This window comes from Centroberyx gerrardi, chromosome 4 (genome assembly GCF_048128805.1).
Source record: "Centroberyx gerrardi isolate f3 chromosome 4, fCenGer3.hap1.cur.20231027, whole genome shotgun sequence".
NCBI lineage: Eukaryota > Metazoa > Chordata > Actinopteri > Beryciformes > Berycidae > Centroberyx > Centroberyx gerrardi.
Window position 1 is genome coordinate 32,646,463 of NC_136000.1, and position 16,902 is coordinate 32,663,364.

Below are 16,902 nucleotides of genomic sequence, written 5' to 3' on the forward strand. Positions count from 1 at the left end.
TGACCAGTCATTGCAGTGGCTCTAGGAGCCTGCGCGCAATGGCTACGCATGAGTTTCCGGGTCATCGGATTGGATTAAGCTCCTGAGAAGGCGGGGTGGAGTGCCAGCAAAGGCGTGGCCTGTACTTTGCTATGCAGCTAGCCAAACGGGGAGCACCGTGAAGCTGTTGACCGAGACGACTAGGGTCTTTGGCTGCTCTTGTGGCCGGAGGCTGTACTTACTCTGGTTTCTCTTCATAACGCATAAGTCTTTCGCCTTTTACTAAAGACTTCCGTGGAGAGTAACACCAAAGAGTTAAAGGTATTTTTGGCGGGCTTAGCACTTTGGCTGAGCCCTGTACCGTTGTGCAAGGAAATAGAAAACTAGGTCAACAAGTACACCAGAGACTCCGTGGGCGGAGGTGCTAAGCACCAGCAGTTGTTATGGCAAAATACTGTGACACCCCGACGAGGACGGACCGGACCGGAGGGGCGGCCTTGTGCTGCCAACGGCCAGGGGTTATCGCTTCTCGGCCTTTTGGCTAAGATCAAGTGTAGTATCTGTTCTTATCAGTTTAATATCTGATACGTCCTCTATAAGGGGACAACATATTAAACGGATTTTTAGAACCAGGAGTTGAAAAAGGGGCTTGCTCCGTTCGCTCCACGCATCGACCCGGTATTGCAGTGCCGCTGGGAACGGTGCACCCTTCTCTCACTCTGTGGAAAAGCAACGTTTGAAAACATGGAAAGCCAGTCTGCAAGTCATACCTAATTTGACCGAAAGACCAAGAACAAAGTGGACGGCGCTTTTGTGCGCCTCGAAATTGGTCAAAGCAGCCTGTGCTGCGTTTTCTCCCCGTTTGCCTTAGCTAATCTATTCTCACCGGTAGCTTATTCAGGGTGTGAAAGAGTGTGCTCCTGCTTAGTACAGTGGCCAATCTTCCTACTTGTTGCGCAGGGGACAAGGGTTCAATTGCCCCGACGGGTAGACATGCTGTACAAACAAGCGCGGCCTGTTCCCCTCAAGCTTTGCGCACTTTAACACAACAAGACCAGTGATTTTGAGCACGGGGGATTGACCAGTCATTGCAGTGGCTCTAGGAGCCTGCGCGCAATGGCTACGCATGAGTTTCCGGGTCATCGGATTGGATTAAGCTCCTGAGAAGGCGGGGTGGAGTGCCAGCAAAGGCGTGGCCTGTACTTTGCTATGCAGCTAGCCAAACGGGGAGCACCGTGAAGCTGTTGACCGAGACGACTAGGGTCTTTGGCTGCTCTTGTGGCCGGAGGCTGTACTTACTCTGGTTTCTCTTCATAACGCATAAGTCTTTCGCCTTTTACTAAAGACTTCCGTGGAGAGTAACACCAAAGAGTTAAAGGTATTTTTGGCGGGCTTAGCACTTTGGCTGAGCCCTGTACCGTTGTGCAAGGAAATAGAAAACTAGGTCAACAAGTACACCAGAGACTCCGTGGGCGGAGGTGCTAAGCACCAGCAGTTGTTATGGCAAAATACTGTGACACCCCGACGAGGACGGACCGGACCGGAGGGGCGGCCTTGTGCTGCCAACGGCCAGGGGTTATCGCTTCTCGGCCTTTTGGCTAAGATCAAGTGTAGTATCTGTTCTTATCAGTTTAATATCTGATACGTCCTCTATAAGGGGACAACATATTAAACGGATTTTTAGAACCAGGAGTTGAAAAAGGGGCTTGCTCCGTTCGCTCCACGCATCGACCCGGTATTGCAGTGCCGCTGGGAACGGTGCACCCTTCTCTCACTCTGTGGAAAAGCAACGTTTGAAAACATGGAAAGCCAGTCTGCAAGTCATACCTAATTTGACCGAAAGACCAAGAACAAAGTGGACGGCGCTTTTGTGCGCCTCGAAATTGGTCAAAGCAGCCTGTGCTGCGTTTTCTCCCCGTTTGCCTTAGCTAATCTATTCTCACCGGTAGCTTATTCAGGGTGTGAAAGAGTGTGCTCCTGCTTAGTACAGTGGCCAATCTTCCTACTTGTTGCGCAGGGGACAAGGGTTCAATTGCCCCGACGGGTAGACATGCTGTACAAACAAGCGCGGCCTGTTCCCCTCAAGCTTTGCGCACTTTAACACAACAAGACCAGTGATTTTGAGCACGGGGGATTGACCAGTCATTGCAGTGGCTCTAGGAGCCTGCGCGCAATGGCTACGCATGAGTTTCCGGGTCATCGGATTGGATTAAGCTCCTGAGAAGGCGGGGTGGAGTGCCAGCAAAGGCGTGGCCTGTACTTTGCTATGCAGCTAGCCAAACGGGGAGCACCGTGAAGCTGTTGACCGAGACGACTAGGGTCTTTGGCTGCTCTTGTGGCCGGAGGCTGTACTTACTCTGGTTTCTCTTCATAACGCATAAGTCTTTCGCCTTTTACTAAAGACTTCCGTGGAGAGTAACACCAAAGAGTTAAAGGTATTTTTGGCGGGCTTAGCACTTTGGCTGAGCCCTGTACCGTTGTGCAAGGAAATAGAAAACTAGGTCAACAAGTACACCAGAGACTCCGTGGGCGGAGGTGCTAAGCACCAGCAGTTGTTATGGCAAAATACTGTGACACCCCGACGAGGACGGACCGGACCGGAGGGGCGGCCTTGTGCTGCCAACGGCCAGGGGTTATCGCTTCTCGGCCTTTTGGCTAAGATCAAGTGTAGTATCTGTTCTTATCAGTTTAATATCTGATACGTCCTCTATAAGGGGACAACATATTAAACGGATTTTTAGAACCAGGAGTTGAAAAAGGGGCTTGCTCCGTTCGCTCCACGCATCGACCCGGTATTGCAGTGCCGCTGGGAACGGTGCACCCTTCTCTCACTCTGTGGAAAAGCAACGTTTGAAAACATGGAAAGCCAGTCTGCAAGTCATACCTAATTTGACCGAAAGACCAAGAACAAAGTGGACGGCGCTTTTGTGCGCCTCGAAATTGGTCAAAGCAGCCTGTGCTGCGTTTTCTCCCCGTTTGCCTTAGCTAATCTATTCTCACCGGTAGCTTATTCAGGGTGTGAAAGAGTGTGCTCCTGCTTAGTACAGTGGCCAATCTTCCTACTTGTTGCGCAGGGGACAAGGGTTCAATTGCCCCGACGGGTAGACATGCTGTACAAACAAGCGCGGCCTGTTCCCCTCAAGCTTTGCGCACTTTAACACAACAAGACCAGTGATTTTGAGCACGGGGGATTGACCAGTCATTGCAGTGGCTCTAGGAGCCTGCGCGCAATGGCTACGCATGAGTTTCCGGGTCATCGGATTGGATTAAGCTCCTGAGAAGGCGGGGTGGAGTGCCAGCAAAGGCGTGGCCTGTACTTTGCTATGCAGCTAGCCAAACGGGGAGCACCGTGAAGCTGTTGACCGAGACGACTAGGGTCTTTGGCTGCTCTTGTGGCCGGAGGCTGTACTTACTCTGGTTTCTCTTCATAACGCATAAGTCTTTCGCCTTTTACTAAAGACTTCCGTGGAGAGTAACACCAAAGAGTTAAAGGTATTTTTGGCGGGCTTAGCACTTTGGCTGAGCCCTGTACCGTTGTGCAAGGAAATAGAAAACTAGGTCAACAAGTACACCAGAGACTCCGTGGGCGGAGGTGCTAAGCACCAGCAGTTGTTATGGCAAAATACTGTGACACCCCGACGAGGACGGACCGGACCGGAGGGGCGGCCTTGTGCTGCCAACGGCCAGGGGTTATCGCTTCTCGGCCTTTTGGCTAAGATCAAGTGTAGTATCTGTTCTTATCAGTTTAATATCTGATACGTCCTCTATAAGGGGACAACATATTAAACGGATTTTTAGAACCAGGAGTTGAAAAAGGGGCTTGCTCCGTTCGCTCCACGCATCGACCCGGTATTGCAGTGCCGCTGGGAACGGTGCACCCTTCTCTCACTCTGTGGAAAAGCAACGTTTGAAAACATGGAAAGCCAGTCTGCAAGTCATACCTAATTTGACCGAAAGACCAAGAACAAAGTGGACGGCGCTTTTGTGCGCCTCGAAATTGGTCAAAGCAGCCTGTGCTGCGTTTTCTCCCCGTTTGCCTTAGCTAATCTATTCTCACCGGTAGCTTATTCAGGGTGTGAAAGAGTGTGCTCCTGCTTAGTACAGTGGCCAATCTTCCTACTTGTTGCGCAGGGGACAAGGGTTCAATTGCCCCGACGGGTAGACATGCTGTACAAACAAGCGCGGCCTGTTCCCCTCAAGCTTTGCGCACTTTAACACAACAAGACCAGTGATTTTGAGCACGGGGGATTGACCAGTCATTGCAGTGGCTCTAGGAGCCTGCGCGCAATGGCTACGCATGAGTTTCCGGGTCATCGGATTGGATTAAGCTCCTGAGAAGGCGGGGTGGAGTGCCAGCAAAGGCGTGGCCTGTACTTTGCTATGCAGCTAGCCAAACGGGGAGCACCGTGAAGCTGTTGACCGAGACGACTAGGGTCTTTGGCTGCTCTTGTGGCCGGAGGCTGTACTTACTCTGGTTTCTCTTCATAACGCATAAGTCTTTCGCCTTTTACTAAAGACTTCCGTGGAGAGTAACACCAAAGAGTTAAAGGTATTTTTGGCGGGCTTAGCACTTTGGCTGAGCCCTGTACCGTTGTGCAAGGAAATAGAAAACTAGGTCAACAAGTACACCAGAGACTCCGTGGGCGGAGGTGCTAAGCACCAGCAGTTGTTATGGCAAAATACTGTGACACCCCGACGAGGACGGACCGGACCGGAGGGGCGGCCTTGTGCTGCCAACGGCCAGGGGTTATCGCTTCTCGGCCTTTTGGCTAAGATCAAGTGTAGTATCTGTTCTTATCAGTTTAATATCTGATACGTCCTCTATAAGGGGACAACATATTAAACGGATTTTTAGAACCAGGAGTTGAAAAAGGGGCTTGCTCCGTTCGCTCCACGCATCGACCCGGTATTGCAGTGCCGCTGGGAACGGTGCACCCTTCTCTCACTCTGTGGAAAAGCAACGTTTGAAAACATGGAAAGCCAGTCTGCAAGTCATACCTAATTTGACCGAAAGACCAAGAACAAAGTGGACGGCGCTTTTGTGCGCCTCGAAATTGGTCAAAGCAGCCTGTGCTGCGTTTTCTCCCCGTTTGCCTTAGCTAATCTATTCTCACCGGTAGCTTATTCAGGGTGTGAAAGAGTGTGCTCCTGCTTAGTACAGTGGCCAATCTTCCTACTTGTTGCGCAGGGGACAAGGGTTCAATTGCCCCGACGGGTAGACATGCTGTACAAACAAGCGCGGCCTGTTCCCCTCAAGCTTTGCGCACTTTAACACAACAAGACCAGTGATTTTGAGCACGGGGGATTGACCAGTCATTGCAGTGGCTCTAGGAGCCTGCGCGCAATGGCTACGCATGAGTTTCCGGGTCATCGGATTGGATTAAGCTCCTGAGAAGGCGGGGTGGAGTGCCAGCAAAGGCGTGGCCTGTACTTTGCTATGCAGCTAGCCAAACGGGGAGCACCGTGAAGCTGTTGACCGAGACGACTAGGGTCTTTGGCTGCTCTTGTGGCCGGAGGCTGTACTTACTCTGGTTTCTCTTCATAACGCATAAGTCTTTCGCCTTTTACTAAAGACTTCCGTGGAGAGTAACACCAAAGAGTTAAAGGTATTTTTGGCGGGCTTAGCACTTTGGCTGAGCCCTGTACCGTTGTGCAAGGAAATAGAAAACTAGGTCAACAAGTACACCAGAGACTCCGTGGGCGGAGGTGCTAAGCACCAGCAGTTGTTATGGCAAAATACTGTGACACCCCGACGAGGACGGACCGGACCGGAGGGGCGGCCTTGTGCTGCCAACGGCCAGGGGTTATCGCTTCTCGGCCTTTTGGCTAAGATCAAGTGTAGTATCTGTTCTTATCAGTTTAATATCTGATACGTCCTCTATAAGGGGACAACATATTAAACGGATTTTTAGAACCAGGAGTTGAAAAAGGGGCTTGCTCCGTTCGCTCCACGCATCGACCCGGTATTGCAGTGCCGCTGGGAACGGTGCACCCTTCTCTCACTCTGTGGAAAAGCAACGTTTGAAAACATGGAAAGCCAGTCTGCAAGTCATACCTAATTTGACCGAAAGACCAAGAACAAAGTGGACGGCGCTTTTGTGCGCCTCGAAATTGGTCAAAGCAGCCTGTGCTGCGTTTTCTCCCCGTTTGCCTTAGCTAATCTATTCTCACCGGTAGCTTATTCAGGGTGTGAAAGAGTGTGCTCCTGCTTAGTACAGTGGCCAATCTTCCTACTTGTTGCGCAGGGGACAAGGGTTCAATTGCCCCGACGGGTAGACATGCTGTACAAACAAGCGCGGCCTGTTCCCCTCAAGCTTTGCGCACTTTAACACAACAAGACCAGTGATTTTGAGCACGGGGGATTGACCAGTCATTGCAGTGGCTCTAGGAGCCTGCGCGCAATGGCTACGCATGAGTTTCCGGGTCATCGGATTGGATTAAGCTCCTGAGAAGGCGGGGTGGAGTGCCAGCAAAGGCGTGGCCTGTACTTTGCTATGCAGCTAGCCAAACGGGGAGCACCGTGAAGCTGTTGACCGAGACGACTAGGGTCTTTGGCTGCTCTTGTGGCCGGAGGCTGTACTTACTCTGGTTTCTCTTCATAACGCATAAGTCTTTCGCCTTTTACTAAAGACTTCCGTGGAGAGTAACACCAAAGAGTTAAAGGTATTTTTGGCGGGCTTAGCACTTTGGCTGAGCCCTGTACCGTTGTGCAAGGAAATAGAAAACTAGGTCAACAAGTACACCAGAGACTCCGTGGGCGGAGGTGCTAAGCACCAGCAGTTGTTATGGCAAAATACTGTGACACCCCGACGAGGACGGACCGGACCGGAGGGGCGGCCTTGTGCTGCCAACGGCCAGGGGTTATCGCTTCTCGGCCTTTTGGCTAAGATCAAGTGTAGTATCTGTTCTTATCAGTTTAATATCTGATACGTCCTCTATAAGGGGACAACATATTAAACGGATTTTTAGAACCAGGAGTTGAAAAAGGGGCTTGCTCCGTTCGCTCCACGCATCGACCCGGTATTGCAGTGCCGCTGGGAACGGTGCACCCTTCTCTCACTCTGTGGAAAAGCAACGTTTGAAAACATGGAAAGCCAGTCTGCAAGTCATACCTAATTTGACCGAAAGACCAAGAACAAAGTGGACGGCGCTTTTGTGCGCCTCGAAATTGGTCAAAGCAGCCTGTGCTGCGTTTTCTCCCCGTTTGCCTTAGCTAATCTATTCTCACCGGTAGCTTATTCAGGGTGTGAAAGAGTGTGCTCCTGCTTAGTACAGTGGCCAATCTTCCTACTTGTTGCGCAGGGGACAAGGGTTCAATTGCCCCGACGGGTAGACATGCTGTACAAACAAGCGCGGCCTGTTCCCCTCAAGCTTTGCGCACTTTAACACAACAAGACCAGTGATTTTGAGCACGGGGGATTGACCAGTCATTGCAGTGGCTCTAGGAGCCTGCGCGCAATGGCTACGCATGAGTTTCCGGGTCATCGGATTGGATTAAGCTCCTGAGAAGGCGGGGTGGAGTGCCAGCAAAGGCGTGGCCTGTACTTTGCTATGCAGCTAGCCAAACGGGGAGCACCGTGAAGCTGTTGACCGAGACGACTAGGGTCTTTGGCTGCTCTTGTGGCCGGAGGCTGTACTTACTCTGGTTTCTCTTCATAACGCATAAGTCTTTCGCCTTTTACTAAAGACTTCCGTGGAGAGTAACACCAAAGAGTTAAAGGTATTTTTGGCGGGCTTAGCACTTTGGCTGAGCCCTGTACCGTTGTGCAAGGAAATAGAAAACTAGGTCAACAAGTACACCAGAGACTCCGTGGGCGGAGGTGCTAAGCACCAGCAGTTGTTATGGCAAAATACTGTGACACCCCGACGAGGACGGACCGGACCGGAGGGGCGGCCTTGTGCTGCCAACGGCCAGGGGTTATCGCTTCTCGGCCTTTTGGCTAAGATCAAGTGTAGTATCTGTTCTTATCAGTTTAATATCTGATACGTCCTCTATAAGGGGACAACATATTAAACGGATTTTTAGAACCAGGAGTTGAAAAAGGGGCTTGCTCCGTTCGCTCCACGCATCGACCCGGTATTGCAGTGCCGCTGGGAACGGTGCACCCTTCTCTCACTCTGTGGAAAAGCAACGTTTGAAAACATGGAAAGCCAGTCTGCAAGTCATACCTAATTTGACCGAAAGACCAAGAACAAAGTGGACGGCGCTTTTGTGCGCCTCGAAATTGGTCAAAGCAGCCTGTGCTGCGTTTTCTCCCCGTTTGCCTTAGCTAATCTATTCTCACCGGTAGCTTATTCAGGGTGTGAAAGAGTGTGCTCCTGCTTAGTACAGTGGCCAATCTTCCTACTTGTTGCGCAGGGGACAAGGGTTCAATTGCCCCGACGGGTAGACATGCTGTACAAACAAGCGCGGCCTGTTCCCCTCAAGCTTTGCGCACTTTAACACAACAAGACCAGTGATTTTGAGCACGGGGGATTGACCAGTCATTGCAGTGGCTCTAGGAGCCTGCGCGCAATGGCTACGCATGAGTTTCCGGGTCATCGGATTGGATTAAGCTCCTGAGAAGGCGGGGTGGAGTGCCAGCAAAGGCGTGGCCTGTACTTTGCTATGCAGCTAGCCAAACGGGGAGCACCGTGAAGCTGTTGACCGAGACGACTAGGGTCTTTGGCTGCTCTTGTGGCCGGAGGCTGTACTTACTCTGGTTTCTCTTCATAACGCATAAGTCTTTCGCCTTTTACTAAAGACTTCCGTGGAGAGTAACACCAAAGAGTTAAAGGTATTTTTGGCGGGCTTAGCACTTTGGCTGAGCCCTGTACCGTTGTGCAAGGAAATAGAAAACTAGGTCAACAAGTACACCAGAGACTCCGTGGGCGGAGGTGCTAAGCACCAGCAGTTGTTATGGCAAAATACTGTGACACCCCGACGAGGACGGACCGGACCGGAGGGGCGGCCTTGTGCTGCCAACGGCCAGGGGTTATCGCTTCTCGGCCTTTTGGCTAAGATCAAGTGTAGTATCTGTTCTTATCAGTTTAATATCTGATACGTCCTCTATAAGGGGACAACATATTAAACGGATTTTTAGAACCAGGAGTTGAAAAAGGGGCTTGCTCCGTTCGCTCCACGCATCGACCCGGTATTGCAGTGCCGCTGGGAACGGTGCACCCTTCTCTCACTCTGTGGAAAAGCAACGTTTGAAAACATGGAAAGCCAGTCTGCAAGTCATACCTAATTTGACCGAAAGACCAAGAACAAAGTGGACGGCGCTTTTGTGCGCCTCGAAATTGGTCAAAGCAGCCTGTGCTGCGTTTTCTCTCCCCGTTTGCCTTAGCTAATCTATTCTCACCGGTAGCTTATTCAGGGTGTGAAAGAGTGTGCTCCTGCTTAGTACAGTGGCCAATCTTCCTACTTGTTGCGCAGGGGACAAGGGTTCAATTGCCCCGACGGGTAGACATGCTGTACAAACAAGCGCGGCCTGTTCCCCTCAAGCTTTGCGCACTTTAACACAACAAGACCAGTGATTTTGAGCACGGGGGATTGACCAGTCATTGCAGTGGCTCTAGGAGCCTGCGCGCAATGGCTACGCATGAGTTTCCGGGTCATCGGATTGGATTAAGCTCCTGAGAAGGCGGGGTGGAGTGCCAGCAAAGGCGTGGCCTGTACTTTGCTATGCAGCTAGCCAAACGGGGAGCACCGTGAAGCTGTTGACCGAGACGACTAGGGTCTTTGGCTGCTCTTGTGGCCGGAGGCTGTACTTACTCTGGTTTCTCTTCATAACGCATAAGTCTTTCGCCTTTTACTAAAGACTTCCGTGGAGAGTAACACCAAAGAGTTAAAGGTATTTTTGGCGGGCTTAGCACTTTGGCTGAGCCCTGTACCGTTGTGCAAGGAAATAGAAAACTAGGTCAACAAGTACACCAGAGACTCCGTGGGCGGAGGTGCTAAGCACCAGCAGTTGTTATGGCAAAATACTGTGACACCCCGACGAGGACGGACCGGACCGGAGGGGCGGCCTTGTGCTGCCAACGGCCAGGGGTTATCGCTTCTCGGCCTTTTGGCTAAGATCAAGTGTAGTATCTGTTCTTATCAGTTTAATATCTGATACGTCCTCTATAAGGGGACAACATATTAAACGGATTTTTAGAACCAGGAGTTGAAAAAGGGGCTTGCTCCGTTCGCTCCACGCATCGACCCGGTATTGCAGTGCCGCTGGGAACGGTGCACCCTTCTCTCACTCTGTGGAAAAGCAACGTTTGAAAACATGGAAAGCCAGTCTGCAAGTCATACCTAATTTGACCGAAAGACCAAGAACAAAGTGGACGGCGCTTTTGTGCGCCTCGAAATTGGTCAAAGCAGCCTGTGCTGCGTTTTCTCCCCGTTTGCCTTAGCTAATCTATTCTCACCGGTAGCTTATTCAGGGTGTGAAAGAGTGTGCTCCTGCTTAGTACAGTGGCCAATCTTCCTACTTGTTGCGCAGGGGACAAGGGTTCAATTGCCCCGACGGGTAGACATGCTGTACAAACAAGCGCGGCCTGTTCCCCTCAAGCTTTGCGCACTTTAACACAACAAGACCAGTGATTTTGAGCACGGGGGATTGACCAGTCATTGCAGTGGCTCTAGGAGCCTGCGCGCAATGGCTACGCATGAGTTTCCGGGTCATCGGATTGGATTAAGCTCCTGAGAAGGCGGGGTGGAGTGCCAGCAAAGGCGTGGCCTGTACTTTGCTATGCAGCTAGCCAAACGGGGAGCACCGTGAAGCTGTTGACCGAGACGACTAGGGTCTTTGGCTGCTCTTGTGGCCGGAGGCTGTACTTACTCTGGTTTCTCTTCATAACGCATAAGTCTTTCGCCTTTTACTAAAGACTTCCGTGGAGAGTAACACCAAAGAGTTAAAGGTATTTTTGGCGGGCTTAGCACTTTGGCTGAGCCCTGTACCGTTGTGCAAGGAAATAGAAAACTAGGTCAACAAGTACACCAGAGACTCCGTGGGCGGAGGTGCTAAGCACCAGCAGTTGTTATGGCAAAATACTGTGACACCCCGACGAGGACGGACCGGACCGGAGGGGCGGCCTTGTGCTGCCAACGGCCAGGGGTTATCGCTTCTCGGCCTTTTGGCTAAGATCAAGTGTAGTATCTGTTCTTATCAGTTTAATATCTGATACGTCCTCTATAAGGGGACAACATATTAAACGGATTTTTAGAACCAGGAGTTGAAAAAGGGGCTTGCTCCGTTCGCTCCACGCATCGACCCGGTATTGCAGTGCCGCTGGGAACGGTGCACCCTTCTCTCACTCTGTGGAAAAGCAACGTTTGAAAACATGGAAAGCCAGTCTGCAAGTCATACCTAATTTGACCGAAAGACCAAGAACAAAGTGGACGGCGCTTTTGTGCGCCTCGAAATTGGTCAAAGCAGCCTGTGCTGCGTTTTCTCCCCGTTTGCCTTAGCTAATCTATTCTCACCGGTAGCTTATTCAGGGTGTGAAAGAGTGTGCTCCTGCTTAGTACAGTGGCCAATCTTCCTACTTGTTGCGCAGGGGACAAGGGTTCAATTGCCCCGACGGGTAGACATGCTGTACAAACAAGCGCGGCCTGTTCCCCTCAAGCTTTGCGCACTTTAACACAACAAGACCAGTGATTTTGAGCACGGGGGATTGACCAGTCATTGCAGTGGCTCTAGGAGCCTGCGCGCAATGGCTACGCATGAGTTTCCGGGTCATCGGATTGGATTAAGCTCCTGAGAAGGCGGGGTGGAGTGCCAGCAAAGGCGTGGCCTGTACTTTGCTATGCAGCTAGCCAAACGGGGAGCACCGTGAAGCTGTTGACCGAGACGACTAGGGTCTTTGGCTGCTCTTGTGGCCGGAGGCTGTACTTACTCTGGTTTCTCTTCATAACGCATAAGTCTTTCGCCTTTTACTAAAGACTTCCGTGGAGAGTAACACCAAAGAGTTAAAGGTATTTTTGGCGGGCTTAGCACTTTGGCTGAGCCCTGTACCGTTGTGCAAGGAAATAGAAAACTAGGTCAACAAGTACACCAGAGACTCCGTGGGCGGAGGTGCTAAGCACCAGCAGTTGTTATGGCAAAATACTGTGACACCCCGACGAGGACGGACCGGACCGGAGGGGCGGCCTTGTGCTGCCAACGGCCAGGGGTTATCGCTTCTCGGCCTTTTGGCTAAGATCAAGTGTAGTATCTGTTCTTATCAGTTTAATATCTGATACGTCCTCTATAAGGGGACAACATATTAAACGGATTTTTAGAACCAGGAGTTGAAAAAGGGGCTTGCTCCGTTCGCTCCACGCATCGACCCGGTATTGCAGTGCCGCTGGGAACGGTGCACCCTTCTCTCACTCTGTGGAAAAGCAACGTTTGAAAACATGGAAAGCCAGTCTGCAAGTCATACCTAATTTGACCGAAAGACCAAGAACAAAGTGGACGGCGCTTTTGTGCGCCTCGAAATTGGTCAAAGCAGCCTGTGCTGCGTTTTCTCCCCGTTTGCCTTAGCTAATCTATTCTCACCGGTAGCTTATTCAGGGTGTGAAAGAGTGTGCTCCTGCTTAGTACAGTGGCCAATCTTCCTACTTGTTGCGCAGGGGACAAGGGTTCAATTGCCCCGACGGGTAGACATGCTGTACAAACAAGCGCGGCCTGTTCCCCTCAAGCTTTGCGCACTTTAACACAACAAGACCAGTGATTTTGAGCACGGGGGATTGACCAGTCATTGCAGTGGCTCTAGGAGCCTGCGCGCAATGGCTACGCATGAGTTTCCGGGTCATCGGATTGGATTAAGCTCCTGAGAAGGCGGGGTGGAGTGCCAGCAAAGGCGTGGCCTGTACTTTGCTATGCAGCTAGCCAAACGGGGAGCACCGTGAAGCTGTTGACCGAGACGACTAGGGTCTTTGGCTGCTCTTGTGGCCGGAGGCTGTACTTACTCTGGTTTCTCTTCATAACGCATAAGTCTTTCGCCTTTTACTAAAGACTTCCGTGGAGAGTAACACCAAAGAGTTAAAGGTATTTTTGGCGGGCTTAGCACTTTGGCTGAGCCCTGTACCGTTGTGCAAGGAAATAGAAAACTAGGTCAACAAGTACACCAGAGACTCCGTGGGCGGAGGTGCTAAGCACCAGCAGTTGTTATGGCAAAATACTGTGACACCCCGACGAGGACGGACCGGACCGGAGGGGCGGCCTTGTGCTGCCAACGGCCAGGGGTTATCGCTTCTCGGCCTTTTGGCTAAGATCAAGTGTAGTATCTGTTCTTATCAGTTTAATATCTGATACGTCCTCTATAAGGGGACAACATATTAAACGGATTTTTAGAACCAGGAGTTGAAAAAGGGGCTTGCTCCGTTCGCTCCACGCATCGACCCGGTATTGCAGTGCCGCTGGGAACGGTGCACCCTTCTCTCACTCTGTGGAAAAGCAACGTTTGAAAACATGGAAAGCCAGTCTGCAAGTCATACCTAATTTGACCGAAAGACCAAGAACAAAGTGGACGGCGCTTTTGTGCGCCTCGAAATTGGTCAAAGCAGCCTGTGCTGCGTTTTCTCCCCGTTTGCCTTAGCTAATCTATTCTCACCGGTAGCTTATTCAGGGTGTGAAAGAGTGTGCTCCTGCTTAGTACAGTGGCCAATCTTCCTACTTGTTGCGCAGGGGACAAGGGTTCAATTGCCCCGACGGGTAGACATGCTGTACAAACAAGCGCGGCCTGTTCCCCTCAAGCTTTGCGCACTTTAACACAACAAGACCAGTGATTTTGAGCACGGGGGATTGACCAGTCATTGCAGTGGCTCTAGGAGCCTGCGCGCAATGGCTACGCATGAGTTTCCGGGTCATCGGATTGGATTAAGCTCCTGAGAAGGCGGGGTGGAGTGCCAGCAAAGGCGTGGCCTGTACTTTGCTATGCAGCTAGCCAAACGGGGAGCACCGTGAAGCTGTTGACCGAGACGACTAGGGTCTTTGGCTGCTCTTGTGGCCGGAGGCTGTACTTACTCTGGTTTCTCTTCATAACGCATAAGTCTTTCGCCTTTTACTAAAGACTTCCGTGGAGAGTAACACCAAAGAGTTAAAGGTATTTTTGGCGGGCTTAGCACTTTGGCTGAGCCCTGTACCGTTGTGCAAGGAAATAGAAAACTAGGTCAACAAGTACACCAGAGACTCCGTGGGCGGAGGTGCTAAGCACCAGCAGTTGTTATGGCAAAATACTGTGACACCCCGACGAGGACGGACCGGACCGGAGGGGCGGCCTTGTGCTGCCAACGGCCAGGGGTTATCGCTTCTCGGCCTTTTGGCTAAGATCAAGTGTAGTATCTGTTCTTATCAGTTTAATATCTGATACGTCCTCTATAAGGGGACAACATATTAAACGGATTTTTAGAACCAGGAGTTGAAAAAGGGGCTTGCTCCGTTCGCTCCACGCATCGACCCGGTATTGCAGTGCCGCTGGGAACGGTGCACCCTTCTCTCACTCTGTGGAAAAGCAACGTTTGAAAACATGGAAAGCCAGTCTGCAAGTCATACCTAATTTGACCGAAAGACCAAGAACAAAGTGGACGGCGCTTTTGTGCGCCTCGAAATTGGTCAAAGCAGCCTGTGCTGCGTTTTCTCCCCGTTTGCCTTAGCTAATCTATTCTCACCGGTAGCTTATTCAGGGTGTGAAAGAGTGTGCTCCTGCTTAGTACAGTGGCCAATCTTCCTACTTGTTGCGCAGGGGACAAGGGTTCAATTGCCCCGACGGGTAGACATGCTGTACAAACAAGCGCGGCCTGTTCCCCTCAAGCTTTGCGCACTTTAACACAACAAGACCAGTGATTTTGAGCACGGGGGATTGACCAGTCATTGCAGTGGCTCTAGGAGCCTGCGCGCAATGGCTACGCATGAGTTTCCGGGTCATCGGATTGGATTAAGCTCCTGAGAAGGCGGGGTGGAGTGCCAGCAAAGGCGTGGCCTGTACTTTGCTATGCAGCTAGCCAAACGGGGAGCACCGTGAAGCTGTTGACCGAGACGACTAGGGTCTTTGGCTGCTCTTGTGGCCGGAGGCTGTACTTACTCTGGTTTCTCTTCATAACGCATAAGTCTTTCGCCTTTTACTAAAGACTTCCGTGGAGAGTAACACCAAAGAGTTAAAGGTATTTTTGGCGGGCTTAGCACTTTGGCTGAGCCCTGTACCGTTGTGCAAGGAAATAGAAAACTAGGTCAACAAGTACACCAGAGACTCCGTGGGCGGAGGTGCTAAGCACCAGCAGTTGTTATGGCAAAATACTGTGACACCCCGACGAGGACGGACCGGACCGGAGGGGCGGCCTTGTGCTGCCAACGGCCAGGGGTTATCGCTTCTCGGCCTTTTGGCTAAGATCAAGTGTAGTATCTGTTCTTATCAGTTTAATATCTGATACGTCCTCTATAAGGGGACAACATATTAAACGGATTTTTAGAACCAGGAGTTGAAAAAGGGGCTTGCTCCGTTCGCTCCACGCATCGACCCGGTATTGCAGTGCCGCTGGGAACGGTGCACCCTTCTCTCACTCTGTGGAAAAGCAACGTTTGAAAACATGGAAAGCCAGTCTGCAAGTCATACCTAATTTGACCGAAAGACCAAGAACAAAGTGGACGGCGCTTTTGTGCGCCTCGAAATTGGTCAAAGCAGCCTGTGCTGCGTTTTCTCCCCGTTTGCCTTAGCTAATCTATTCTCACCGGTAGCTTATTCAGGGTGTGAAAGAGTGTGCTCCTGCTTAGTACAGTGGCCAATCTTCCTACTTGTTGCGCAGGGGACAAGGGTTCAATTGCCCCGACGGGTAGACATGCTGTACAAACAAGCGCGGCCTGTTCCCCTCAAGCTTTGCGCACTTTAACACAACAAGACCAGTGATTTTGAGCACGGGGGATTGACCAGTCATTGCAGTGGCTCTAGGAGCCTGCGCGCAATGGCTACGCATGAGTTTCCGGGTCATCGGATTGGATTAAGCTCCTGAGAAGGCGGGGTGGAGTGCCAGCAAAGGCGTGGCCTGTACTTTGCTATGCAGCTAGCCAAACGGGGAGCACCGTGAAGCTGTTGACCGAGACGACTAGGGTCTTTGGCTGCTCTTGTGGCCGGAGGCTGTACTTACTCTGGTTTCTCTTCATAACGCATAAGTCTTTCGCCTTTTACTAAAGACTTCCGTGGAGAGTAACACCAAAGAGTTAAAGGTATTTTTGGCGGGCTTAGCACTTTGGCTGAGCCCTGTACCGTTGTGCAAGGAAATAGAAAACTAGGTCAACAAGTACACCAGAGACTCCGTGGGCGGAGGTGCTAAGCACCAGCAGTTGTTATGGCAAAATACTGTGACACCCCGACGAGGACGGACCGGACCGGAGGGGCGGCCTTGTGCTGCCAACGGCCAGGGGTTATCGCTTCTCGGCCTTTTGGCTAAGATCAAGTGTAGTATCTGTTCTTATCAGTTTAATATCTGATACGTCCTCTATAAGGGGACAACATATTAAACGGATTTTTAGAACCAGGAGTTGAAAAAGGGGCTTGCTCCGTTCGCTCCACGCATCGACCCGGTATTGCAGTGCCGCTGGGAACGGTGCACCCTTCTCTCACTCTGTGGAAAAGCAACGTTTGAAAACATGGAAAGCCAGTCTGCAAGTCATACCTAATTTGACCGAAAGACCAAGAACAAAGTGGACGGCGCTTTTGTGCGCCTCGAAATTGGTCAAAGCAGCCTGTGCTGCGTTTTCTCCCCGTTTGCCTTAGCTAATCTATTCTCACCGGTAGCTTATTCAGGGTGTGAAAGAGTGTGCTCCTGCTTAGTACAGTGGCCAATCTTCCTACTTGTTGCGCAGGGGACAAGGGTTCAATTGCCCCGACGGGTAGACATGCTGTACAAACAAGCGCGGCCTGTTCCCCTCAAGCTTTGCGCACTTTAACACAACAAGACCAGTGATTTTG

The 16,902-nt window shown here is 51.3% G+C and overlaps 32 non-coding genes across 32 annotated transcripts; all 32 read left to right on the forward strand.

Annotated features, from left to right (window-relative positions):
* The first annotated feature begins 217 nt into the window (after positions 1-217).
* LOC144538594 (U5 spliceosomal RNA) lies at positions 218-333 on the forward strand. The gene has a single exon (XR_013504380.1). It is a non-coding gene; the product is annotated as a U5 spliceosomal RNA (small nuclear RNA).
* Positions 334-500: 167 nt separating this feature from the next.
* On the forward strand, positions 501-691 carry LOC144538763 (U2 spliceosomal RNA). The gene has a single exon (XR_013504547.1). It is a non-coding gene; the product is annotated as a U2 spliceosomal RNA (small nuclear RNA).
* A 583-nt stretch (positions 692-1,274) lies between these two features.
* LOC144538595 (U5 spliceosomal RNA) lies at positions 1,275-1,390 on the forward strand. Its single transcript, XR_013504381.1, has one exon. It is a non-coding gene; the product is annotated as a U5 spliceosomal RNA (small nuclear RNA).
* Positions 1,391-1,557: 167 nt separating this feature from the next.
* LOC144538765 (U2 spliceosomal RNA) lies at positions 1,558-1,748 on the forward strand. Its single transcript, XR_013504549.1, has one exon. It is a non-coding gene; the product is annotated as a U2 spliceosomal RNA (small nuclear RNA).
* A 583-nt stretch (positions 1,749-2,331) lies between these two features.
* Positions 2,332-2,447, forward strand: LOC144538596 (U5 spliceosomal RNA). Its single transcript, XR_013504382.1, has one exon. It is a non-coding gene; the product is annotated as a U5 spliceosomal RNA (small nuclear RNA).
* A 167-nt stretch (positions 2,448-2,614) lies between these two features.
* LOC144538766 (U2 spliceosomal RNA) lies at positions 2,615-2,805 on the forward strand. The gene has a single exon (XR_013504550.1). It is a non-coding gene; the product is annotated as a U2 spliceosomal RNA (small nuclear RNA).
* Positions 2,806-3,388: 583 nt separating this feature from the next.
* LOC144538598 (U5 spliceosomal RNA) lies at positions 3,389-3,504 on the forward strand. The gene has a single exon (XR_013504384.1). It is a non-coding gene; the product is annotated as a U5 spliceosomal RNA (small nuclear RNA).
* A 167-nt stretch (positions 3,505-3,671) lies between these two features.
* LOC144538767 (U2 spliceosomal RNA) lies at positions 3,672-3,862 on the forward strand. Its single transcript, XR_013504551.1, has one exon. It is a non-coding gene; the product is annotated as a U2 spliceosomal RNA (small nuclear RNA).
* Positions 3,863-4,445: 583 nt separating this feature from the next.
* LOC144538599 (U5 spliceosomal RNA) lies at positions 4,446-4,561 on the forward strand. The gene has a single exon (XR_013504385.1). It is a non-coding gene; the product is annotated as a U5 spliceosomal RNA (small nuclear RNA).
* A 167-nt stretch (positions 4,562-4,728) lies between these two features.
* LOC144538768 (U2 spliceosomal RNA) lies at positions 4,729-4,919 on the forward strand. Its single transcript, XR_013504552.1, has one exon. It is a non-coding gene; the product is annotated as a U2 spliceosomal RNA (small nuclear RNA).
* Positions 4,920-5,502: 583 nt separating this feature from the next.
* Positions 5,503-5,618, forward strand: LOC144538600 (U5 spliceosomal RNA). The gene has a single exon (XR_013504386.1). It is a non-coding gene; the product is annotated as a U5 spliceosomal RNA (small nuclear RNA).
* Positions 5,619-5,785: 167 nt separating this feature from the next.
* LOC144538769 (U2 spliceosomal RNA) lies at positions 5,786-5,976 on the forward strand. The gene has a single exon (XR_013504553.1). It is a non-coding gene; the product is annotated as a U2 spliceosomal RNA (small nuclear RNA).
* Positions 5,977-6,559: 583 nt separating this feature from the next.
* LOC144538601 (U5 spliceosomal RNA) lies at positions 6,560-6,675 on the forward strand. Its single transcript, XR_013504387.1, has one exon. It is a non-coding gene; the product is annotated as a U5 spliceosomal RNA (small nuclear RNA).
* A 167-nt stretch (positions 6,676-6,842) lies between these two features.
* Positions 6,843-7,033, forward strand: LOC144538771 (U2 spliceosomal RNA). Its single transcript, XR_013504555.1, has one exon. It is a non-coding gene; the product is annotated as a U2 spliceosomal RNA (small nuclear RNA).
* Positions 7,034-7,616: 583 nt separating this feature from the next.
* On the forward strand, positions 7,617-7,732 carry LOC144538602 (U5 spliceosomal RNA). Its single transcript, XR_013504388.1, has one exon. It is a non-coding gene; the product is annotated as a U5 spliceosomal RNA (small nuclear RNA).
* A 167-nt stretch (positions 7,733-7,899) lies between these two features.
* Positions 7,900-8,090, forward strand: LOC144538772 (U2 spliceosomal RNA). Its single transcript, XR_013504556.1, has one exon. It is a non-coding gene; the product is annotated as a U2 spliceosomal RNA (small nuclear RNA).
* Positions 8,091-8,673: 583 nt separating this feature from the next.
* On the forward strand, positions 8,674-8,789 carry LOC144538603 (U5 spliceosomal RNA). Its single transcript, XR_013504389.1, has one exon. It is a non-coding gene; the product is annotated as a U5 spliceosomal RNA (small nuclear RNA).
* Positions 8,790-8,956: 167 nt separating this feature from the next.
* On the forward strand, positions 8,957-9,147 carry LOC144538773 (U2 spliceosomal RNA). The gene has a single exon (XR_013504557.1). It is a non-coding gene; the product is annotated as a U2 spliceosomal RNA (small nuclear RNA).
* A 585-nt stretch (positions 9,148-9,732) lies between these two features.
* On the forward strand, positions 9,733-9,848 carry LOC144538604 (U5 spliceosomal RNA). The gene has a single exon (XR_013504390.1). It is a non-coding gene; the product is annotated as a U5 spliceosomal RNA (small nuclear RNA).
* A 167-nt stretch (positions 9,849-10,015) lies between these two features.
* Positions 10,016-10,206, forward strand: LOC144538774 (U2 spliceosomal RNA). The gene has a single exon (XR_013504558.1). It is a non-coding gene; the product is annotated as a U2 spliceosomal RNA (small nuclear RNA).
* A 583-nt stretch (positions 10,207-10,789) lies between these two features.
* LOC144538605 (U5 spliceosomal RNA) lies at positions 10,790-10,905 on the forward strand. Its single transcript, XR_013504391.1, has one exon. It is a non-coding gene; the product is annotated as a U5 spliceosomal RNA (small nuclear RNA).
* Positions 10,906-11,072: 167 nt separating this feature from the next.
* LOC144538775 (U2 spliceosomal RNA) lies at positions 11,073-11,263 on the forward strand. The gene has a single exon (XR_013504559.1). It is a non-coding gene; the product is annotated as a U2 spliceosomal RNA (small nuclear RNA).
* A 583-nt stretch (positions 11,264-11,846) lies between these two features.
* LOC144538606 (U5 spliceosomal RNA) lies at positions 11,847-11,962 on the forward strand. Its single transcript, XR_013504392.1, has one exon. It is a non-coding gene; the product is annotated as a U5 spliceosomal RNA (small nuclear RNA).
* Positions 11,963-12,129: 167 nt separating this feature from the next.
* Positions 12,130-12,320, forward strand: LOC144538776 (U2 spliceosomal RNA). Its single transcript, XR_013504560.1, has one exon. It is a non-coding gene; the product is annotated as a U2 spliceosomal RNA (small nuclear RNA).
* Positions 12,321-12,903: 583 nt separating this feature from the next.
* Positions 12,904-13,019, forward strand: LOC144538607 (U5 spliceosomal RNA). Its single transcript, XR_013504393.1, has one exon. It is a non-coding gene; the product is annotated as a U5 spliceosomal RNA (small nuclear RNA).
* Positions 13,020-13,186: 167 nt separating this feature from the next.
* Positions 13,187-13,377, forward strand: LOC144538777 (U2 spliceosomal RNA). The gene has a single exon (XR_013504561.1). It is a non-coding gene; the product is annotated as a U2 spliceosomal RNA (small nuclear RNA).
* Positions 13,378-13,960: 583 nt separating this feature from the next.
* On the forward strand, positions 13,961-14,076 carry LOC144538609 (U5 spliceosomal RNA). Its single transcript, XR_013504395.1, has one exon. It is a non-coding gene; the product is annotated as a U5 spliceosomal RNA (small nuclear RNA).
* Positions 14,077-14,243: 167 nt separating this feature from the next.
* On the forward strand, positions 14,244-14,434 carry LOC144538778 (U2 spliceosomal RNA). Its single transcript, XR_013504562.1, has one exon. It is a non-coding gene; the product is annotated as a U2 spliceosomal RNA (small nuclear RNA).
* Positions 14,435-15,017: 583 nt separating this feature from the next.
* Positions 15,018-15,133, forward strand: LOC144538610 (U5 spliceosomal RNA). Its single transcript, XR_013504396.1, has one exon. It is a non-coding gene; the product is annotated as a U5 spliceosomal RNA (small nuclear RNA).
* A 167-nt stretch (positions 15,134-15,300) lies between these two features.
* On the forward strand, positions 15,301-15,491 carry LOC144538779 (U2 spliceosomal RNA). The gene has a single exon (XR_013504563.1). It is a non-coding gene; the product is annotated as a U2 spliceosomal RNA (small nuclear RNA).
* A 583-nt stretch (positions 15,492-16,074) lies between these two features.
* LOC144538611 (U5 spliceosomal RNA) lies at positions 16,075-16,190 on the forward strand. Its single transcript, XR_013504397.1, has one exon. It is a non-coding gene; the product is annotated as a U5 spliceosomal RNA (small nuclear RNA).
* Positions 16,191-16,357: 167 nt separating this feature from the next.
* On the forward strand, positions 16,358-16,548 carry LOC144538780 (U2 spliceosomal RNA). Its single transcript, XR_013504564.1, has one exon. It is a non-coding gene; the product is annotated as a U2 spliceosomal RNA (small nuclear RNA).
* Positions 16,549-16,902: the final 354 nt, after the last annotated feature.